Below are 23,126 nucleotides of genomic sequence, written 5' to 3'. Positions count from 1 at the left end.
CAAACTCTGGTGCCCTCAATTTGATCACTGCCCCCTGGCGGAGAGCCCTGTGGGAACACAGAGGAAGGGGATGCAGGCTATCCAGATGAGACCTGATAGGCTGTGGCCAGATGGTGGGGGAGCAGGGCCCCACCTATCAGAGGTCTAGGGGAGGAGAATAGGGTAGAAAAGGGAGGGAGGGTGGGAACAGGAAGATAAGAATGAGGGGATTACAATTGGGATGTAATGTGAATAAATTATAATAAACAATATACATGGTATCCTTATTTTTAAAAAGTATCAAGCTAAGAAGCAGTTGAGGCAACTTAACAGTTCACGCTGATAAAGGAGAAACACAAACAGAAAGACAGTAACTGTGACAGTTAATCTTGACTGTCAACTTGGTTAGCTAAAGACACATCTAGGAGTTAGTAACGTACACATGTAAGTGCCTCTGTGAGGACTTTGGCAGAGATGATTGACACTTGAGCTAGAGGAAGTCCCATTCTGGGCATGGGCAGCCCAGGGTTTCAGATGGGAAAGGTGGAAAGATGGAGGAAGCACAACTTGCAAGTGATCTGGGTTCTTGAGTCGGGGCATCTGCTGTGACCCTTTTCTATGAGCTCTTAGGAGACAAACTGACAGCAGCATCTCAGCAGGCAGCCTCCCAGCCTTCAGCCTCACACCAGGCCACCTCACACCGGGCCTACATCATTGGTCCCTCTTGTTCTGTAGATAGTGTGAGCTGGCCTGCAACTCCTCTTCTGTGCATGCATGCAGATAGGGGATTCTTAGTTTTCCTCTGGAGAACCCTGACTAATACAATAATCAAAGTATGAAATCAATAAAATAAATAAGAGCAACTGAAGTTATAGTCCCTGAAAAACAGAAAATGTAATTCTAAAACAGAGAAAGAGAGAGAGAGAGAGAGAGAGAGAGAGAGAGAGAGAGAGAGAGAGAGAGGTGCTTGGAAGAAGAGATTGGAAAGGAAGACAGTGTCCATCAAGAACAGACCAGTGTTGAACACCCAAAATCAGTCTCCATGGCAGTTAACTTTGACAAATTATTTTTTCCCGTAGAATAGTGCAATACTTGGTTTTGTTTTTCAAAATTCTGCTTCAGCAATAAGTAAAACAAAGGAGATTCTGGTGGCCACGGAAGAGCACATCTTTAATCCCAAACTCAGAAAGCAGAGGTGGGATGACCTCCGTAAACTTGAGTAGAGCCTGGTCTACATAGCAAGTTCCAGGCTAGCCAGGGCCACATAGGGAGGCCTTGTCTCAAAAGAAAAACAAAAATAGCTTTTAAATATCACTTCACCCTCATCATATTTTACACTTGATAACTCTTTTTAGGAATGGTAGGAAGATTGGAAACTAGTATTTGTTATTTTAAAAAATTGAAATACAGAATTCACTTAGTTTCATTTAAATGTCTTTTTCCTATTTAGGTAAAATTAAACACAGTCCTTTAAATAGAAAATATAATAAACATAATTGTATTTCCTGCTTTGTTTTATATTTAGAGGGAAGTCAGAGATGGTATCTATGTACTTAGAGTCAGTAATTTTGGTGTCATTCATCAAGAGGGGAAATAAAGAAGAAACAAAGCTAGGAACAGGTAACAGGAAAATTAAGGTAGTACTTGGGTAGTGCTTGGCTTGACTTATGTGTTTCCGTTACACATTTTTTTCCCTGAAGCACTCCTGATACTCCAATTCCAATAGCCACATTCTTATCATAAGCACAGGATGATCTGTACACCAGCAAAGGAGTCCTAAGAGCTCGTGCACATGAGAGAAAGGCTCAGAAATGGAAAGGCCCGGTATGAAAACACACAATGAGGGGCTGGCAAGTTAGAGTGTGGACCTGCAGAGGAGCTGAGCTCAGTTCCCAGCACCCACATGATGCAGCAGCTCACAATGACTCTAACTCCAGTTCCCTGTGGTCCAGGGACATCATCTGACCCCCAAGAGCACCAGCACATACCTGGCATACACACACACAGACACAGACATACACGTGAATACAAACAAATTTATTCTTAAATGCACAATCATATTTTAAGTGTCATGAAAAATACATGTAAGTATGTAACAGTGGCCACAAAATGATGATTTCTTTTTACCTAGAGAAGTTCACAAAAGCATTCCATGCAAACCTTTATACGGTCTACATCCTTACATCTGTCCTCACTGGCAAAGAATAGTTAACTCTTCCTTTACAAAATGAGACTACCGAAGTGAAAACTTTTAAGTCGCAGCCAAACTCCAATCGTAAAACAGAAGATAAAATGAAAGGGGGACTCTTGACTCAGTGGCTTAATTATTTCACTTAAAAATGCACTTACACAGCAAGCATGTCTTTAAAAATCAGTTTACAAGTTGGAGTTGTAAATTTTTATGAATTCATCTATCTCGTACCTTGTTTCTCCCTCCCCACCCGCTCTCTGCCTCTCTTTCCCCTGTATGTGTGTGCGTGTGTGTGTGTGTGTGTGTGTGTGTGTGTGTGTGTGTGTGTGTGCGCTTCCTCTCTCCCTTTCTTCATATAGAACATATAGATGGGTGATATTGAATAATTAAGGTTAAAAGAGGAAAATTCTCCTGAATTAATGTTAGTATGAAAATCTTGTCTAACTTGGGAACTGTCTCTTTCCTCCCAAGTCTCCATATTGGAAATTCACCTTGAGTGTTTTGCTTATACTTTTTTTTATTACATGTAGTGTGTGTGTGTGTGTGTGTGTGTGTGTGTGTGTGTGTGTGTGTGTCAGAGGACAGCTTGTGAGAGTTGGTTCTTTCTTTCCACCATCTTGGTTCTGGGGATCAAACTCAGGTCTCCAGCCTTACAGAGGACCTCACTGGCTTCACGTTCATTCTTGACTAATAGCTCTTTTCTCTTCATCTCTGTGTCTGAAATTATTGAATTTCCCGCCAGTTCTTTGCAACTGATGGATCAAGAATCCTGCCAAGTCTGTTTCTGGTTCGAAGTGGCATTTGACCATAGTTGGTTCTTGAGCAAGAAATGGATTTCCTGGAAAAGTTGACGAAAAGGACAAAGGGCCACTGAGGCATAAGCTACATGGTGCTCAGTTGAAAGAGGCACATCAACGCGAAGACCCTGCCAGCATCTTGAAGGGTAGCAGAGCTTCCCAGATAAGTCAGTGTATAAAGAAGCAGTACTTAATGTCTCAACTTAAGACAAGTGCACACAGACCAGGACCATGCCTGGCAGTCATGAAGAAAAACGGGCATGGATGTAGCCAGTGTTTCACACTGGCACAAGGAGCCCTGGAAGCTGAGCCAGTGATGGAAGACTCGCCCCTACCGGGTCAGTTTGCTGACTCCCAGTATGAACTGAAACTTCATCAGTTCACCATTTCCTCCCACCTTTCCCTCTTGCCTTCTCCCCTGACATGACGCCCCTCGTTGGATCAGAGGTATGAGCCTCCACCTCATGAGCTACTGACAAGAAGCAGCTGGTCTTCTAGTATTGGTGCCCAGTTTAGCTCTGCCCACACTGCACCATCTGCTCCTGCTCTCACCACTGGCAGCCAGGTGCACACAGATCACACCAACTTTGTTTTCTCAATGACTAGAGTCTGAGTCAGGAGCATCTCTGGCATTTCTCATCACTGTAGGGGAGAATTCCTCTCTCATCACCTATTCTTCCTCTTCTGTCTGCTGCTTTGAGGAAATCTATAGGGTTGCGTCTCTCTCTCTCTCTCTCTCTCTCTCTCTCTCTCTCTCTCTCTCTCTCTCTCTCTCTCTTTCTCTCTCTCTCTCTCTCCACCCCTTCTCTGTCTGTGTGTCTGTGTTTCTGTGTGTCAGGTCTGAAGACAACTTGAAGGAGTCAGTTCTCTTCTTCTACTATGTGGATACCCAAAATTGAACTCAGATCATCAGGCTTGGCAGCAAAAACCTCTACCCACCTTGTCAGCCTGAAATGTACTCTTTTTAAACGCTATCCTGGGGCAAACTCTATACCTACTACAACATGGACGTTATGCTGAACAGAACACTGTGTACCACTTGCTTATATACCTTACTCTATGCATAGCAATCTGAATGGAGCATTCTAATATGGAGAGAGTTTTGGGGTAGTTTCCAATCCATTTAATTTGTGTTTGGTGCTACACAACTGTCCTGTTAATAAAAATGAATTAATTCTCACCATTCCAATCTTTCCAAACAGAGATGTAATTGGGGAAAAAAAATAGTCTCGATAATAAATAAGGACTTTGGTTGACCAGATGTTCTCAAGTTTAGCCATTTGGGGCTCACCTTGCTTTTATGATAGAAAAGTAGGTTAGGCTCCTGGTAATAGTAGTGTAGTTGTTGTTGTTGCCATTATGACTGCTAATTCCTTGCTTAGGCATGTTTTCATCTCAACCAAACTTGCCTGGAATTTACCTGCCCTTTCAGTATTAATCGTGAGTGAAGCCACGTGAACAATAATGTGCTTGGCCCAACTCTTTGAAGTAAGGGACAACAGCTGACCTCACCAGGCCCATAAGCCCTCAGCACAGGAATTTTTACAACCTAAACAGGAAGAAAGAGTTCAACTCCCACTCTTAATCCAGAAAAGGAGAAAACAATGGGAACCCAAAGCAGTAATTCCAGATTTAATTGCACAATAAGATTCCAAGAGAAACCTGTGTGAAAATACTCATGTCTGAGTCCAGTGACGATTTCTGGAAGTAAGACTCAGACACCATCATTTTCTGTAAAACTCTTTTGTGTTATGTATTGTGTCATCTTGGCATAAAGTGCAGTTGCCTGGAAAGAAGAAATCTCCGTTGAAGAATTGCTTTCATCTGATTGGCTCATGGTCAGTGTCTTAATTGCTAATTAATACAAGAAGGCCCAGTCCATTGTAGGCTGTGGCATCCATCCCTGGGCAGGTAGGCCTGGGATGAATGAGAAAAGTAGCTGAGCAAGGCAGGGGTAGCAAGTCAACAATCAACATTCCTTCATACTGTCTACTTTAGTATCTGCTTTGAAATTTGTCTTGACTTCCTTTGATGATGGATGGCACATAATCTGTAAACCAAATAAACCCTTTTTCCCCAAGATAGATTTGATTGATGCTTTATCAGAGCAAGAGAAAGGAATCTAAAACATCTTCATTCTGCATGATGCAGGCTGACAAACTGGGGCAAAAGTGTGAGGACACCTCTGTATGTTAGATCTTGACTGTAACCTCTGTATGCTACACCTTGACTGTGAGCTCTGTATGCTACACCTTGACTGTGACTTCTATATGTTACACCTTGACTGAAACCTCTATACACTACACGTTGACTGCGTCCATCATTAGCATTGTTTAGAGAAGAGCCAACTTTTAGCACTTCCCAACTGATATTAACCTACGAAAGGAGGGGAAACCGCAGGATTCCTATTAATAAGCCGTTGAGAACAACCCACCCACTGAAGGAAAATAAAGAACAAACCAAGAAGATGCCATATGGAAAACAAAAGTGAAAATCAAGAGTTCAGGCCACTGTCTTTCATGTCCTGGGTTGTCTTAGACATCCTTGCATTACAAGGCAGTCCCTTTGGGACACTCAAGCTAGATCGGTTTACGAGTTTGCTTGTTGCATTTGAAAAATTCAAGAATAATATGCAGAGGCGGTAAGAGTTTACAACTCTTATAAAAATAAAATCAGGACAGGAGAGAGGGCTCAGCAGTTAAGAACACTGGCTCTTCTTCCAAAGGACTTGAGTTCAGATCCCTGCACCCACATGGCAGTTAACAACCATCAAACCTTTCAGTTCCAAGGGATCCATCATCCTTACCTGATGCCCTGCAGGCACTAGGCACACATACAGGCACAGACAGGCATGTAAGCAAAAACACCCATCTACATAGATAAATAAATAAGTAATATTTAAAAATAAAGCCGAGGTTTCCTGTCTACTATGGCTATTTACTAGCTGTTCTGTAAGAGAAACAATTAGAAATAACAATTTCTATATGTTCCCAAGTCTCCCCTGTAAACTGTAGGTTTTCTGAAGTGCCCAAGATGGGCTGAGGCTATTTTCCACTGTTGAGTTCAATCATATCTCACTCAGACAGAACCAAGGGGCAGTGGCAACAGCAGTGGGTGTGGCCTGCCCCAGTAGAGAGAAGCACATTATCACTGTAATGGTCTAGAATTGTTAGGATTTGCTGATGGTTAAAGAAAGAAGAAAAATAGACTGCCATTTGAAACATGCCTGTACTATTGTTCTCCATAGACACAGCATCCCCGTTACTGCTTAGACCCAGGGAAAGCTGCTTCCAACCTCATTCCCTGTGCCCCCTCCACACCCAGATTTCCAGAGACCAACCCTGGTTCCTGTTTACAAGTTTTTGTTCATCCATCAGACATGCCATACCTCTGAACTCTGTATATCTGGCTGGAAAGGGATGGGGATGTACCTGACCTTGGAATACAATCTGTAAAGACCCAAAATGCAGCACTTGGGGCCTGGGAACTGGCTCAGCCAGTAAAGTGCTCGATGCTCAAACACAAGGACCTGAGCTGTCTCCCCAGCACCCATGTTAAAAGGTTGGTACTGAAGTGAGCCTCGGCTCTGAAGGACAGAAACAGGGGGAGGAGGACCCCAGGGACTCCAGAACTGAGAGACCCTGTCTCAAAATATAAGGTGTGGAGTAATAGGAGACATCCAGTGTCAACCTCTGGCCTCCACATGAATGTACAAATATGTGCATGTGCAACTCACATGCAGATGTGCATCCACTTGAGCTTTCTCTCTCTCTCTCTCTCTCTCTCTCTCTCTCTCTCTCTCTCTCTCTCTCTCTCTCTCTCTCTCTCTCTCCCTTACACATATATACACACAAAAACATATATACAAACACACACACACACACACTCATAACGCAAGCCTTGCAGTCCAGTAAGGCAAACCATTTACTAAGTGTATTAAATACCACTCATCTGAGCTACTAAGAAGCCAAAAGTATTTCAATAATAATGATGATGATGGTAATTAATAATTATTAATAATAATACAGATCAACTCTGAAAGAGTAAACAAAATAAGCCATGAGAAATGTGAGCGGAGTTCCCTTTTTCAGTCAACAACGTTTTTTGATGGGGAAACTAGCATTTTATCAAAATTCAAAGAGTAAACATTTTGAATAAAAATTAAGTTTGCTTTTTAAAATGCGCTCAACGGACAGTGACTCCTCCTGAAAATGGAAAGCACCCTGGCTGGCAGTTCCGGTGGTAGCCCGGGGGGCGGGTGGGCGGGCTCGGGATTTTTTTTGAGGAGATATAAAACTTGCCATCTGATTTCAAGGACATTTTGAATCTGGTGGAACTTTAATAATAAAATTGAGTATTAAATAGCATAGCATCTCATGGGAGAAAAAGCCAAGCTCTCGTGACCAACTGTGTTTAATCATGTGAAATCACGGGGGTGGGGGCGGGGAACGTGGATAGACTCAGTTGTTCAGTCATTCTAATTCCTATATTTCACCATCTAGGTGGGGTCAGGAGAGCACAGAGCCAAAGACAGAAGTAAAGCTGTTTTCCAAAGTGGAGCTCGTATTGAATAGAGCCTCCAAGTCACCAAATTCTTTCTTGGCACTCATTCCCTGTACGTGTTATTAACTGAGGCCCAAAAGACCGAAGCCATACTGCCATAATTAGCTGCTCCTTTCTGAAGTTCCTCAGCACAGGGAGGTCACAGGAAGGAAGGAAGAGGATGTGGCTACTCACCGTGGCTGGTCAACAAGGCTCTTGCGATCTCTGCTGTCCTCCCTGGCGGCTGGAGAGAGGGGCATCATTGGCTTTCCTTTGCCATGTCTCTCTTCAGATCAGCAGCTGGGCGCCTGTACCTCTTAGGCAGTCGCATCAGCCCCAAATGGTAGCTCCAAAGACCGAGGCAACTGTGCTGGCCTCCCACACACAGCTGCCCCATGTGCAGAGGTGCTGTAGCCTGACAGACAGGTCCTACCTGGGAGTAGCATCTGCAGTGGGAGGGGCAGAGAGCTGGAGACGTGATGAGTCACGAACCAAGTGTCTCTCTCTCTCTCTCTCTCTCTCTCTCTCTCTCTCTCTCTCTCTCTCTCTCTCTCTCTCTCTCTCTCTCTCTCTCTCTCTCTCTCTCTAGGCTCCGCCTTTGACAAAAGGCTGTGGTGGTGGCACGGGCTCTGTGGTACTTGACCAGAACTTTTCATCCTGCCAAGTCTACCTGAGCCTGAGAGACAGGTACAGAAACCACACATGGTGTCTGCACAGGGGCTGTAACTGTCCGGCTATGGGAGCACTAATGTTATTCTAGCAGGCCTTCACCTATTCCTACTTGTCCTTACTTCCAGGAACAAATGTTAGTACAAGTCGCCACCTCTTTGTGGTTATGGGGACACAGATACCGTGGGGGCCAGGAATTCAGAATGTCAGCTCCTCCACCAGCCTGGGTGAATGAATGATCAGCAGGCCCTTGGCGATTGGCAATGGGTGTAAGGAAAGGTTGTTCTTCTTAGTCACTGGTATCTGGGAGTTGAGTTTTCACTGCACCAGAACCGAGTCTTACACTGACTGATACAAACACATGGGCTCTTGTAAAGCAACCGGATCATATCTTTATGAAACTTAAAGCAACTAAAAAATTATTTTTTTTTCAGGGGTTAGATTTGGAGGAGTTCTTGGGCAGGACTTTGTTTGGTTTTGTTTAAGAATTCAGGGCCTTTTTAGTTTTTCATTCGTGTTTGAAAAGCTACATTCAAGGTTATGTAGAATATGACCTTTTCTTTTTAAGCACTCAACAGAAAAGTTCTTGTAGTGTGGTGAGAGGCACCCTGTCCTGGTTTGCTTTCCATTAATGTGAAAAACACCATGAGCAAGAAGCAACTTAGGGAGAAAGGGGTATATTTCACCTTATAGCTTATAGCTATCCACCAGGAAGGGAAGTCAGGACAGAAATTGAAGCAGAGAGCATGGAAGAATGCTACCTGCTGCCTTGCTCTCCTTGGCTTGCTCAGTCTGCTTTCTTACACGCCGCCTGCAACACCCTGCCCAGGGGTGGTGCCGTTCACAGTACGCTAACTCCTCACTATCAATCAATGTTTATGAAGAAAATGCCCCCCACGGACTTACCTACAGACCAATCTGATGAAAACATTTTCTCAATTGAGGTTCCCCCTTCCTAACTGACCCAGGCTTTGTCACACAGACTGGAAAACTGACCAGCACACACACTTTAGTTCTAACTGCTCCCCCCCCCCCACCCCCTGCAGTATTCCCATCTTCCCTCTGTGGCCTGGACTATTCTAAATATTCTAGGGAGTGCAGAGCAGGAAGGGGGAGCCAGAGGGTGCCGACTTGGTTTTTTTTTTTTTTTTTTTTTTTATTATTTTCACACACTCTAGATTTCAAGAATCCTCTACAGGGTGAACACTCTCATCTGGAAATCCAATCCAGTACCTCAAATGGGGAAAGCCTATTTTCTGGTGCATTTTCTTCTTCTTAGAGCATTAAGTTCCCAGTTAAATTGACCTGGAATATGAAGATTGATATAAAATTACAAGGTCCTCCATTTATTTCTATCTCATACCCACACAGCTCATACTAGTATGCCATGCTTAATTTCAAGCAAAGAAACTTCACAGACACATCCTTCATTCCAAACGTGGGCGGCTTCTGGCACAACAGGCACCTGCAGCTATGTGGGCTTGCTTAAGGATGCCCCTTTGGAAAGGCTTATGAAGCCCCACGCCTAAGTGAGAAGCTGTTGGTAACCGACGGTTGCTGAGGAAGAGTCTGTTTTCTTTAGGAATGCAGCCCCTGAGAAAATACCCATGCTCCAGTAGACGGTCCACCATCCAGGCGCATACACATGACACTGACTGGATCCAGTGGGTTAAAAAAAAAAAAAAAAAAGAATACCAGATGAAGTTGGGAGAGAAAGGCTGAGGGCAGAGATAGGGGAGGAGCTGAAGGGGAAAAAGTGAAGAGTAGATTAGATCCAAACCCTCATATGTGCACATGAAATATTCTCAGACAATAAAATAAAGATGCCTTCTTTGCTCCCAAAGCTCACAGCTTTTGGGGAAGAAAACACATAAGCATAAAACACGTCTGAGAGTTCCCCTGCTAAGACCTGAGACAGTTATTGTGATTGCCAAGCAGGATTGGTGTGATGCTGCCCCATGGACCATCCAGGGCCAGTCCAACCAAGTCCAGGCTTGGAGGAATGTGTTCAATCCATACGAAGAGCATCGTTTTGGTTGACAGGCCATTTGTTGATCAAACTTTTAAGCATCTACTGGGGACCAAGGATGTAAAGGGTGGAGCTATTCTTGCAGAGCATCCTGGAGCGAATGAGAAAAGCAAGTCAGCTCTCGTTAGCGGAGCTGGGACTCCCAGCTTTTGTGAAGGCAGGGACTGGCCTTCACTAACAAAGCAGGGCTCCAGCTACAGCAGAAGGCATCCTCTGACTCATACACGACACTCAGGCAGTGCCTGGCTGAAGGCTTTTATCCTGTGTTGAGCCTCCAAGCTCTGGTCCTCAAGCAGGATTCACCCTAACACTTTCTGAAGGAAGTCTCATCCAAAACCCAGATGAACCCCAGCACCCTACTTCTGCAAAGGTCACCTTATCACTGATTTTGCAATGCTGAAATTTGACTGATCTCTGCCTCCGCCACACACACACACACACACCCAAACACACAAGTCATCTCCACCAAAGTGGCAACCTACCCCATCCTGTTCATCCTGCTCCAGCCATACAAACTGGTTCCCACCCCTTGCCTGGATGTTGACATTTATTGTAGCCTGAACGGCCCCCACCCATCTCCACCCACAGCTTCACACCTGGCTGACTCACCTGTGTCCTGAGTGTCTCCTCCTCTGCCAGGCTTTCCGTGACCAACCTCCCTGGCTGGCTTCTCCCTTCAAATCCCAAAGCACCGGAGGCTGGCTCTACCCTTCTCTGTGATTTCAGTTCGCATGCTATCTAACCAACCACACATTCCACAACAGACCAAACCCTAGATTTGATTACTCCTAATGACTTTTAGCCAGCTGTGGCAGGTCCTCTTCGCTGGTCACTTAACTAGACATAGGCTTTTTGACCATTTTTACCTAAGAAGTTTTAGTGGCTCTTCTTGGAATAAGCGATGTGCTGGACTACATTACAAAAATTACGGTCACTAAATCACAGAACATTTTCATCTCCATTACTATACAGGTCCACAGCCTACATGCTGTCCGCTACTGTCATTTTCAGGTTAGTGACTTGAAGGGCAAAAGCCCATGCTGCCTACCCTTCTTTTCAACAACTGCTTCTGTTGGATGGCTTTACATCACTGGGACAAATGACTTTGGCTCGCAGCCTTACAGGTTTCAACCCATGACTGGTTGGCCCATTAATTTGGGGGTCCACGACAAAGAAAGAAAATCATATCATAGTGAGAGCAAGTGGGAGAAGCTGCTCTCACCTGAGCCAGAAAGCAGAGAAGAGCAGGAACCAGGACCACAATACTCCATCCTAGTGAAGGTTACTATTGCTGTGATGAACCCGTGACCAAAGCAACTTGGGGAAGAAAGGATCCCTTTCGCTCATGGTTCCATATAACAGTTAAGCATCAAAAGCAGTGAGGGCAGGAACCTAGATACAGGAACCTGGGTGCAGGAGCTGATGCAGAGGCCAAGGAGGAGTGCTGCTTACTGGCTTGCTCTTCATGGCTTGCTAAGCCTGTTTTCTTTTCTTTTTTTTAACTTTTAAAACTGATTATTTGTGAATTTCATATCATGTACCCCAATCCCATTCATCTCCTCATCCCTCCATATCCATCCTCCACCCTTGCAACCCCCCCAAAGAAAACAAACAAACAAAAATCTTGTTGTGAAAGCTGTAGTGTGTCGCAGTGTGTAACAGAGTATACCCTTTTGTGCAGACATCTTCACTTGCAAATGTTCATAGCAATGAGTCAGTGGTCTGGTTCGAGGCCTCTGGGTTCTGTTACACTACCAATATTGGACCCTCACCAGGACTCCTCTCTGATAGCCTGTTGCTGTCCTGTGTCATGGGAATCCTGAAGCTTTGGATCCCCAGGACTGGTCCCTTCACACACTCTAGGGGTTCATAGATGGGGTAGATGTCGGAGTGGATCAACTCATAGCCCTGGATCTAGGCCTGAGTGGTAGTTGGGTTGGTCATCCTGCCAGCTCTCCCATAACCTCACCACAAGGGCAAGCTATCCAGCACTAACTACCATGGTCAGCTCACCAATGCTGCAGCTGGCAAAGGGGCAGGACGGCTTACCCGTGCCCATGCCACCAGGGCCAGTACTACTGTGCTGCACAGGTGAGGTGCAGAACACAATCTCTAGAGTTCTGTAGCTGGTGAAGGGCAGCACCAGCTTGCCCTCCCATCATAGGTGAGTAGCACGAGAGAAAGCATCTCTATAGAATGGCTCCACCCACAATGGGCTGGTTCTCCCCATCAATCATTAGTTGAGACAATACACTATATGCTTGCCTACAGCAGATCTTATGGACACATTTTAATTGAAGTTTCCTCTTCTCAGATGACTTAACTTGTGTCAGGTTGACATGAAACTATCCAACACAATCCCTTTGGAGTCAATCTCCCCAGCAGCCTACCATCTTCTCACTAGGTCCCAAGTCTTAGGTTCCACTACCTTCCCATGGTGCCACAGGTCAACAAACAAGCCTCTAATGCATAGGCCATTGGCTGACAAGTGCAAAGTATAGCATCCCTTCATCCAGGATGCACCTTGTGAGCTCTCTGTACTAGACTCCTATTAGCAAAAGTGATCGGCAAAGAAACTGAGCCAGCTATTTTTCCCTGTGAACGCAGCATTCAAGAACAATTCTGGTGGTGCTAACGGAACTTGGATGGAACTCTTACAAAGGGAGGAGCTGTCTCCCCCATAGGAAGCAGTCCGTGAGAATCAGCTATCAATTATGTAGTGCCCACCCCTGCCTGGCAAGGACTTGAAAATGGGCCCCGTAGTTATTAAAATGTGTTGCTAATCTTAAAGTTACCCTCAAACCTGTCAATCTCACCTTTTAAACTCAAACCAAGAAGAAATGCTTCCCCATGTCTACATGAACCACTGAACACCACAGAGAGGAAATTACAGGACGAAGCCATCAACATCAACAGCCTGGCTCCAAGGGCTGTTGACTATAACACAGCCATCGTTCCATGGGCCATAGACACACACACACACACACACACACACACACACACACACACACACACACACACGGACAAACTATTAAACAAGGGCAGGAAAGATTGATGTGGGGAAACTATGAAATAATCCTTCAGTGTAGCCCAAATTCACAGCTTAAGAAAAGGTGTGTCTCCATTCCAGATCAGTAAGGCAATAAAATAAGCCAGAAAGGTAAATATCATATGTCTTCTCTCATACCCTGAACCTAGACTTAAATATATATGTCTCTAGACTAGTTAACCAGCAAACGTCAGAGATCCTCCAGCCCCTCAACACTGGCATCCTACCACGCCTAGCTTTCTATTTGGGTGCTGGGAGTCCAAGCTCAGGTCCTCAGGCTTGTACAGCAGTTTGTTTACCAGCTGAGCCATCTCTCCAGCCAAACTGGACTCTCAAAAGCAGGTGCCTCTACCTGCAAGACTTTGTACTTGACCTGACTAGGAAGACAAGAGAATAAAGAAAGGACAGACGTGGGGGTGACGTTTGGTGCACTGTGTGATGGTTGTCTCTGCATAGTAGATTGTCCATTACTGTACCTACAGAGAGCTGAGTAGGGAGTGACGTTTGGTGCACTGTGTGAAGGTTGTCTCTGCATAATCAATTGTCGATTGCTGTATCTACAGAGAGATGAGTGCTGGCTGGAGCTTGGTATTGTTATTATTATGGATCACCACCTGCCTCATATTTTGTAAACTTTCACCTTACTCATTTCTTGATGGGCTTAATAAAGATCTGACAGCCAATAGCTAGGCAGGAATGGGAAGGTGGGACTTCAGGGCTGAAAAAGGGTCTCTGACTTGGGAAGATCTCCCAGCGGACACAAAGGTGGACAAATGTGAACATCAGCAAAGAAGTAGAGCTGTCCACGTGATTGATTATGACAAGGTGGCCAGGATAAGTTTAGAGTAGCTGAGAGTCTGCCCCCGCTAAAGTCTATGCTTTTATAAACACTAATAAGTCTCCGTGTCTTTATCTAATCACTGGTGGGTCCAAAAGAAAGCCATGTGATAGACAGACACACAGACACAGGTCAGAAAAGCTGTGGGCTCTCTGATAGAGATTCAGATTCACCAGCATCATGAAAATGTAGGGTACAGGTTGTATTGAATACAGCTGAATGTGGGGGGCTGGTGGCCAGTGTGGCGGGCTTATTATACACAGCTGAATGAGGAAGCAGGCTAGCTACCCTGGATAGGAGGTCTCTGTAGTGGAGCAGTTTCACTTTGCTCTCATTAGGGAGGAGAAGAGAGCTGTGATTCATAGCTTCGGCGTACAGCTGTTTTCTTTTGTCTTGTTTTGTTTTAGCTACACGTCAGTTATTAGTTATCACATCACACCTGGTGAGAGGAAAGCTGAGCCTGACCAGAGGAAGGCTTTGCCTAGCCATGAGTCTTGGGCACTGGAGACATTGACTCAAGACTTACCTGCTCCCCACGAGTAAGTCTACACACATCAACCTTGTTACAGTTAGCCCTTCTGCCAAGGGTACATGTGCATGGACATATGAGGCACCGTAAGGAGCAGTTCTGCAGCTCCAGCCAGCATTCCCATGATGCCTTCCACCGGAACCTGCCACAAATGCAGTCCTACTGTCCTACTGTTGTACCTCTCACTTCTGGCACCATTCAGCCACTGTCACTTATTGTAGCGACCCGAATAACACTGAAGAAACACCCCCGACTCAAGTAGCATATAAAAACAAGGAACGTTTATTCTGCAGAAACGGCCTGCACGAAGAGGTCAACCATCCATACAAAATGGCGGCGACTCTGAGGGGGAGCTCGCAGGCTCTTTTAAAGGCTTCTAGGGGGATCCTATCTGTGGCTATGCGCCACTATCTGGGAGGCTGGTGACTGTGGAGGTGGGCTGGCGCTCATGGAGGCTACGTGACTCCAGCCACAGGCCTTTTAGCAATGTCCGGTCCTCTCATTATATCGTAAGACTTCAACTCTCACGTTGAAGTGTTTCCTGTCACTAATTATCAGGTTCCCTGCATGGAAGAAATTTGGCATTTGTTCCACTGTCCTCTAATAGGCAATGCTGCTTCTTTGGCAGTCAGTGGGTCTAGATAGTGCTGTACTGCAGGGCTTTCGCGGGTCCACTTGAGGTTTAACAATAAAGTCATGGGAGGCATCTATATAGTTTAAAATGTTGGCTTGTTTGCTGGGACAGTCCCTCAGCTAGCTTCTAACGTAACTTGACTTCTCTGCCGTTGCGGTCCTCCACCCGGCTCTCAGTGCTCTTCCTCCCCGCCCTGCCTATTCTTTCTTCTGTCTCCAGCTTCTCTCTCCTGTATCTGTTTCTGCCGGCACTGTTCTGCCAGTTCTCCTGCCCCAGCTTTAGCATCTGGCTCTCTATTTTGCAAAAAGCCACACCCCTTACTCAACCCTTTGGCTTTGGGGGCTATGTGACCTGTGACCTTGCCCATAGCAGCTTGCCTTTCTTTTCTGGGGAGGCCAGGAAGTGACAAACATTTACATATCCTGCTAGCCTGGCACAGCCAGCCCAGCAATTAACAAATCGGAGCACAGGGACACCCTTTTTCATAGCCAGCAAATACAGTATTTGTGGGTCATACCAACAGTCTTGGAGGCAGGGCCAGATACACAGCATCAGGGCATCTGTGCAACAGATCCTCAGCATCTGCTCCTTAGCCCTGCTTGCTCGCCAAGCCTTTACTCTAGGTGACAGCAATGGTCTGGGTGCAGCTGCCTAGTGCCCTGGCAGGCCACCTGGCAGCTGACAGGATCACAGATCAGGGCATACCATCACTTTTAGTGAAGCTTTGGGGAGCTTCATGCCCAAGTGGAGGCATGTGAGGTCAATAATCTACAACATAGCATTGATAAGCAGTAAGCCATGCACAGGCTTCCAGAGGTCCACGTCCTTGGTCACATGAAGTGCTGTTGACTTTCCTTCAATGGCTGGGGCAGGACTGAGTGTCACCGGACTTGGAGTCTGTTTTTGCTGGAGGATGGTTCATACCCTTGCTCCCCTTTACTTTGGTTGAAAGCTTATTGCATGTAAAGGAACATCTACTTGCCTCAGATAAGAAAGCAATGGCACACAATTTGGTAATGGTCTTGGATGAATCTCAATGACCAAGCTATTTCTTTTGATAAAACTTTGTTTGTTTGTTTGTTTGTTTTGATCTTCCAGGAGCAAATACTTTCTAGAGAGCAAATGGCTCTTTTCCTGGCTCCGGCTCTTAAGACTCCAAATGTTGGGGTGTGGTACAATGGTTCACTGTTTTAGCTGCGCACGTATCATCAGTATTCCAGCCAGCCACCTCCTCCTTTTCTTTATCAAAGGACTGGTTCTACCAGCTCATTTCTTGTTTTCAACATTTATCTGTCACTCTCAATCCATATCACTGCCAATGACCCCTCCCAGTATCTTTATTCTGTTTGTGGTACTGGGACCCTTTGTGCTTTAGCTGACGCAAAAGCTTTTCAGGGGTGAATCATGTTTGTTGATGATGGCCATCCTTCTGTAAGATTAAACAAAAGAATGTTCCAATCTAATGGGGGTTACAACTAATAATTATTATTAAACCAGCAATCAAGGCCAAAAGGATGACTATAAGATACTGTATGTGTGTGTGTGTGTGTGTGTGTGTGTGTGTGTGTGTGTATATATATATATATATATATATATATATATATATATATATATATACAAACATATACACATCAAGTATACATAAATATACATATATAATAATATTCGGGTTACACTAGTTCTTAAAACTCAAATTTCTAATTTTCCATCTGAATAAACATACCCAAAGATGTGATGAAATCTATTGAGAGGGTGAACACAAGGCCAGGTTAGAAGCAAGTCTCAAATTCTGTCTCCCTATGCGGTGGTAAATAAACTCACTGTAAGGAAACCTTTGCATTGTCTGGGGACACTTTCTTACTTATACAACTCTGCTTAATCTAAAGGTCCAAAAATTGCTGAAGGAAGACCCTAGACTCAAAGAGTATGTAAAAAAACAAAGAGCATTTATTCTGTAGAAACAGCCTGCAAGCAGGGGTCACCCATGCATACAAAATGGTGACAAACCTAGCCAAAGATGGTCAGGACTTTTTAATGGGAACTAGGGGACTTTTAAGAGGGTTTGCTCTCATCTGATTTGATTGGGTGGGCTAAGGAGCAACCACAGGAGCCGTAAGCTGATAGGCTGGGGCTGAATACTAGAGTTACAGTTCAGTGGCATTAGGCCATATACAATCACACTAGCAGCTGACTGGTACCTTGCAGTACCTGTAGGGGCTACGTGGTTTCTGCCACAGTGCCTTTTAGTAATGTCTGACCCTCTCACTTAATAAGAAAGTGGTGGCTTGGTTGTTACTGGTTGTTTTACTACAAAAGGTGTCAATTAATGTAGTCTAGACATCTACAAAACTAGAACACCCCATGTGGAACTGTTTTATGTATTCTTGTGTTATGGTTAATTTAGAAGTAGGGCTTAAGAAATGTTTATTATTAGCCCTATAATTATTATGGCAGTATTTTTTAACCTGCTATCAACCAATAAAAACACAGACACCTGCTATATTTTAAAACAGCCTTGGATTACCTAAGGCAGGGCAGATATTAATCCCCTAAACTACCTCCCATATCTCTCTGCCAAAATTCCATGCCATCTGCTTCTAATAATCTCTATCTAGCTTCGTCCCATTCATAATTGCAAATACTTGCTAATCTTTATCACCTGGGCGAAATCCTCCATCCACACCAGCCATGTGCTTCTTCTCCACCTCCCCCATGGCAGTGACCTCCTTCCTTCGTCTCCTCCTCTCTCTCCTCTCTTTCCCAAGATCCCTTTCCAGTCTCTGACTACTTCCCTTCCCAAGAACTTCTTTGTCCCAAAAGCCTGGGAACCTTAGCCATGCCTATCCCATTTGTCCTGCCTGGGTATGTTGGCTTTTTATTGTTCAAACAGGAACAAGGTTTTAGGAAAGGTTACAAACATGTTGGGGTATATGAGTCTGCTCATTTGGACAGCAACAAGACCAACCTCCAACATTCTTGGAGGCTGTTTTTTTTCCTGAGGCTATTGGGATATTTCCAAACCCTGAATACCCATTGCACTAGAACTTGATTTTCTAAGAGGCAAACTTATTCTTGTCCAGCCCTCTAGTGTAGCATTTCCTTCCAATTAAAGCATTCCCTCCTGAAAGAAGGGGGGGGGGGCAACTTGAGAGACGCCAGAAGTAAACAAAACCCAGGAAGTTCCTGAAACTTACAAGATGCAAAATGCTCATCTTCAGTTGTGCAAGTAGTCAGCACTGATCAAGAAAAGAGACCATCGGAGCAGTCTGCAGGTTATGCAGGGATGAAATTGTCATCCATAAAGGCTTGGGACTTTGGAGTGATAAAAAAGTGTGTCAAGTGAGGACAAGCCATAGAGGCTTTGCTTGACAAAGTTCCAAAGACCTCTGACTATCCAGCATGGTCTCTTGACATCCAGAACAGCTGTTGAAGCTTTGCTTGACAAAGTTCCAAAGATCTCTGGCTGATCACCACTGCCCTTAAATATTATCTATGGTCCAGGTGTAATTTTGCCTAAAAACTACTTTGAAATATGCTTTTTCTTCTAAAATTGTCTTTCTATCTATTTCTCACTTTGACTATGAGCCCTAGTGAAATTTACACTGGAAAACTTTTTCCCACAGATAATGTTGAAAGAAGGCATCTAGCCAAAGGCTTGAGACAATGAGAGTGTCTTGGCTATGACTGTGAGCAGACAAGCAGAAACTGCTTGTAAAGAGGGTTAGGCGTTTGACATAACAGTACACAGTTCAATGCTGTTAGCTGTAGAAAAATAAACTTGTTTCTTTAGAATCTGCTTTGAAAGTAATAGAAGGTGGGCTTAGAATGTCATGCTTTACAAATATTTTACAATAGAGGATCCCTTGGCAGTTAGCCTAGGCTTAAATAGCATAACTCTTGGTTTGGGACTGGAAGTAGGTCAAGTATCTTCTATGTTAAAAGCATTTAGCCTCAAGCTATGTTGCTATGACAATCATGTAAACACAATGGCTTTAGCCCGGGGAAATTTATGATTAAACTTTCCCAATTATTGTTTAAGAAATAATAATCAGGTCACACTGACCATTGCTTAGAAACTGACTGAATTTTGCTATATGCTTTATTGTAGGTTGTACAGAACTGTTAGTATTTCTTTGTTAGATTGCTTTCTTGCTCTGTTGATTTTTAAAGGCTCAATTGATGAGATGAGAAAGTCATGATGTAATTTGTAATGGGAAAAAAAAAAAAAACCCTGAATTTCACTTTAAATAAAGTACTGGGCTTGGCCCAAGAAGACAGGGAAAGCAGAAGAAAAATAAAATTCTCCTGGACTAGAAGACTTTTCAGTGTACACCGTTATTTATGCCTAGGCTAATATTTCTCTTCTCCCCCATTCCTCAACCTTTCCTCTTGCTAGTTGTTCAATTAACAGTTGGTTTCCCTTAACCAGCTGCTCACTGCCTGCTCAATTCTCCCTACTGCAGCACCACCAAGACTCTCTTTTCTCTCTCTGATCCCACAGCTGGTCTGCAGGAAAATTGCTTCAAGGCCACCCACATTCTTGTAAGTAAGCCCAACAAAATAATTGTCTTGCCAAGTTGGGCTTGGCAAGTTGGGCTTGGGTGTAATCATTACTTTAGTCTATCACTGTCAGTGCCCTTTCTGGGGTAAATAGACATTTGTCTATATCTCTCCAGGAAAAGTTAACATATCAATCACTTACCTGTGAAAAAAAATCACTTAACTTCTTTTTCTTTTTAAATGAGGAATACAGCAAACATCATTATTTCCTATCCATTTTTTTTTGTCATTGCTGTTTATGAGATGAGTTTCTCTGTGTAGCCTAGGCTGTTCCTGAACTAGATCTGTAGAGAAAGGTGGCCTCCAGCAGGGTCCTTGGTGCTATGGTTGATTCAGGAGCTGCTTGGAGTCTTGTGGCCCTTGGAAACCTCATGGAGCCACTGCCACCTCCTTCAGTCTTCGCCATGTTCCTCACTTGGTCCAAGTATGACAGGAGTGTGAATACTTTTTCTCCTTAAGGAAAATTATTTCAAGTGGAATATGCTATTGAGGCTATCAAGCTTGGTGCTATGGCCATTAGCATCCAGACATCATAGGGTGGTATGTCTAGCTGTGGAGACGAGAATTATCTCCCCACTAATGGAGCCTAGTGGCACTGAGAAAATTGTAGAGGTTGATGCTCATATAGTCGTCATGAGTGGGCTAATTGCTGATGCTAAAACTTTAATGATAAAGCCAGAGTAGAGACACAGAACCACTGGTTCACCTATAATGAGACAATGACAGTGGAGAATGTGACCCAGGCTGTGTCCAATCCGGCGTTGCAGTTTGGAGAGGAAGTTGCAGATCCAGGTACCATGTTTTGTTCCTTTGGAGTAGCATTGCTATTCAGAGTTGTTGATGAGAAAGGACCCCAGCTGTTTCACAAGGACCCATCAGGGACCTTTGTATAGTGTGATGCTTGAGCAATTGGCTCTTCTTCAGAGAGTGCCCAGAGCTCCTTGCAAGAAGTGTAACACAAGTCTATGACACTGAAAGAAGCTATTAAATCTTCACTCATCATCCTCGGTCAAGTCATGGAGGAGAAGCTGAATGCAACTAACATAGAACTAGCCATGGTGCAGCCTGGTCAGAATTTCCACATGTTCACAAAGGAAGAACTGGAGGGAGTGGTCAAAGACATTTAAGGAGGAGCCATCCTCTGCCATCTGTGGGACAATTTCAGTTCTCCTAATTGCCCTTAAACTTGGTTTCCAGCTCTTATGTCATAGGAAATATATCTAGTATATGTGTGTTTTTAATGATGTCTATACATAACAGCAATTATGAAATAAAAAAAAATTTTTTTTAAAAGAAGAAGAATGGCCTTGAACTCATAGAGATCTATCTGCTTCTGCCTCTCAAGTACTGGGATTAAAGGTGTGCACCACCTGCACCTGGCAGCCCATCAATTTTTATTATGCACTTTTTAGTTATTATTTCTGAGTGCTTACATTTTTTTCAGGATAGGAAAAGTTCTCCATGAAAATGTAAAGCTTCCTACAAACCTGTACAACAAGGCTGGGGTTATAACCAAGTTGTGACCAATGAAATGCCAGTTGAAGGGACTTTAAAATGAAATCAGTATTTTTCTCACTAAATAAAGTAGGATCAAAAAAAGTAGCTAACTGTCCTGGCAAGAATAAATATTATGAACACAGGCATTTATGTTCTTCCTTCTGTGATACTAATGAAACAGTTAAGCCCACAGAACTGGAATTTCCTCTGGTGTCTCATGTGGGGAAGGGAAAACCTGGGGTCCTACACTAGTCACAAGGGGGCTTGTCTCCAGAGAGGATTACACAGAGTTCTGAGAACTTGGCAGATCATGTTGCTGGAGAGACTAGAACCCAGACAATAGTGATTGGTGGGAGCCTAACCAGGGCAGCTGAAGTAAGGCTTTCATTTAACCCTCAGCCTCATGTCAGAATCCTAAATAGAGACTTGGGGTTATTGAACCATTTTTGCTCATCTTCCCAACATGCTCACATTGAATAGACCTTTTTCCGTTTTCCATTATGACTCACCTTTTTAATTAGCATATTGAGGGTAGATGGCTGAGCCTATCTGTTTTTTGTTTTTTTGTTTTTATTTTGTTTTGTTTTGTTTGTTTGTTTGTTTTTTGAGACAGGGTTTCTCTGTGTAGTCTTGGCCATCCTAGACTCACTTTGTAGACCAGGCTGGCCTCGAACTCACAGCGATCCACCTGCCTCTGCCTCCCAAGTGCTGGGATTAAAGGCGTGCACCACCACGTCTGACTGGCTGAGCCTATCTGGGGCTGCCAAGCTCAGGCCTTGATCCTACAAACTGAGAAGAAGCACCCCTGGCAGACAGGCATCCTTACTGCTTACCCCTCTTTCTTTCTCTAGCTGGGATGGAGATACAGCATCTCCTTTTAACAAAAACAAAAAACAAAAACAAAACTACATGCTAAAGATGTCTGATGCTGAATATAGAGCAGGAATGGTGCTTCCTTCCTTCACTGACACGGTACACAAAGATTGTCTCCTAACTTATAACATTATGATAAAAACTCACAATGTCCTAGATTTTATTTACTTGCATCCAGATAAAAACACGATTTGGTATGAGCACCTCTCTTACATGGCCTTTTAAAATCAATAAATAAATTAGATTGCTAGGCGGTAAGGGCACACACCTTTAATCCCAGTACTTGGGAAGCAGAGGCAGGCAGATCTCCTAGGTCAAAGGCAACTGGGACTACAAAGAGAAACCCTGTCTCAAAAACAAACAAACAAACAAAACCAACTGTCACTTGGGTGTGTTGCTTTCAAAATTCAGGTGTTGAAATATGTGAGGTTGAAATGGGATGTGAGACCTGAAAGAAGTGGTTAGACAGTTTGAAGGTTATTGTTTTAAAACTTTTCCTCTTAATCCAGCTGTCACATGAATAACTGAGACCCTTTTATATTTGTTTAATAATAAGCTTCACAACACAAAACCTGAGCAGCTATTACTCTATTGTTGACCCTCTAATTTGGCTTCCTCTCAGCAGACATCCTAGAGATGCTTGTACTTTGTAGCTTTCCATGGTCCAGCTCTCTTTCCTGATGTCTCTTGGACCTCCACCGATGACTCCATCCCCTATTTCTCCCTCTAACTCCTCCTCCCCTGGCTGGTAGGAAGTCCAGCCCTATCCACTCCCCTGCTCAGCTGCTTTATTGGCATATCAGGGACAATTGGGGAGCAGTGCTTACATAATATTGAGACAGAAGATTCTTCGGACAAGGATTGCAACCAGGCGTGAGGAGTATAGAAATCAGCATTTGAGTTACACAATAACCTTATGCCTACAAGGCAGTGCACTTT

General features: G+C 44.0%; 1 pseudogene; it reads left to right on the top strand.

Annotated features, from left to right (window-relative positions):
- The first annotated feature begins 20,221 nt into the window (after nt 1–20,221).
- On the top strand, nt 20,222–21,018 carry LOC127195148 (proteasome subunit alpha type-5-like; annotated as a pseudogene).
- Nucleotides 21,019–23,126: the final 2,108 nt, after the last annotated feature.

This window comes from Acomys russatus, chromosome 11 (genome assembly GCF_903995435.1).
Source record: "Acomys russatus chromosome 11, mAcoRus1.1, whole genome shotgun sequence".
NCBI lineage: Eukaryota > Metazoa > Chordata > Mammalia > Rodentia > Muridae > Acomys > Acomys russatus.
Note: the sequence above shows the minus strand (reverse complement) of the source record. Positions and strands in the feature narration are given on the sequence as shown.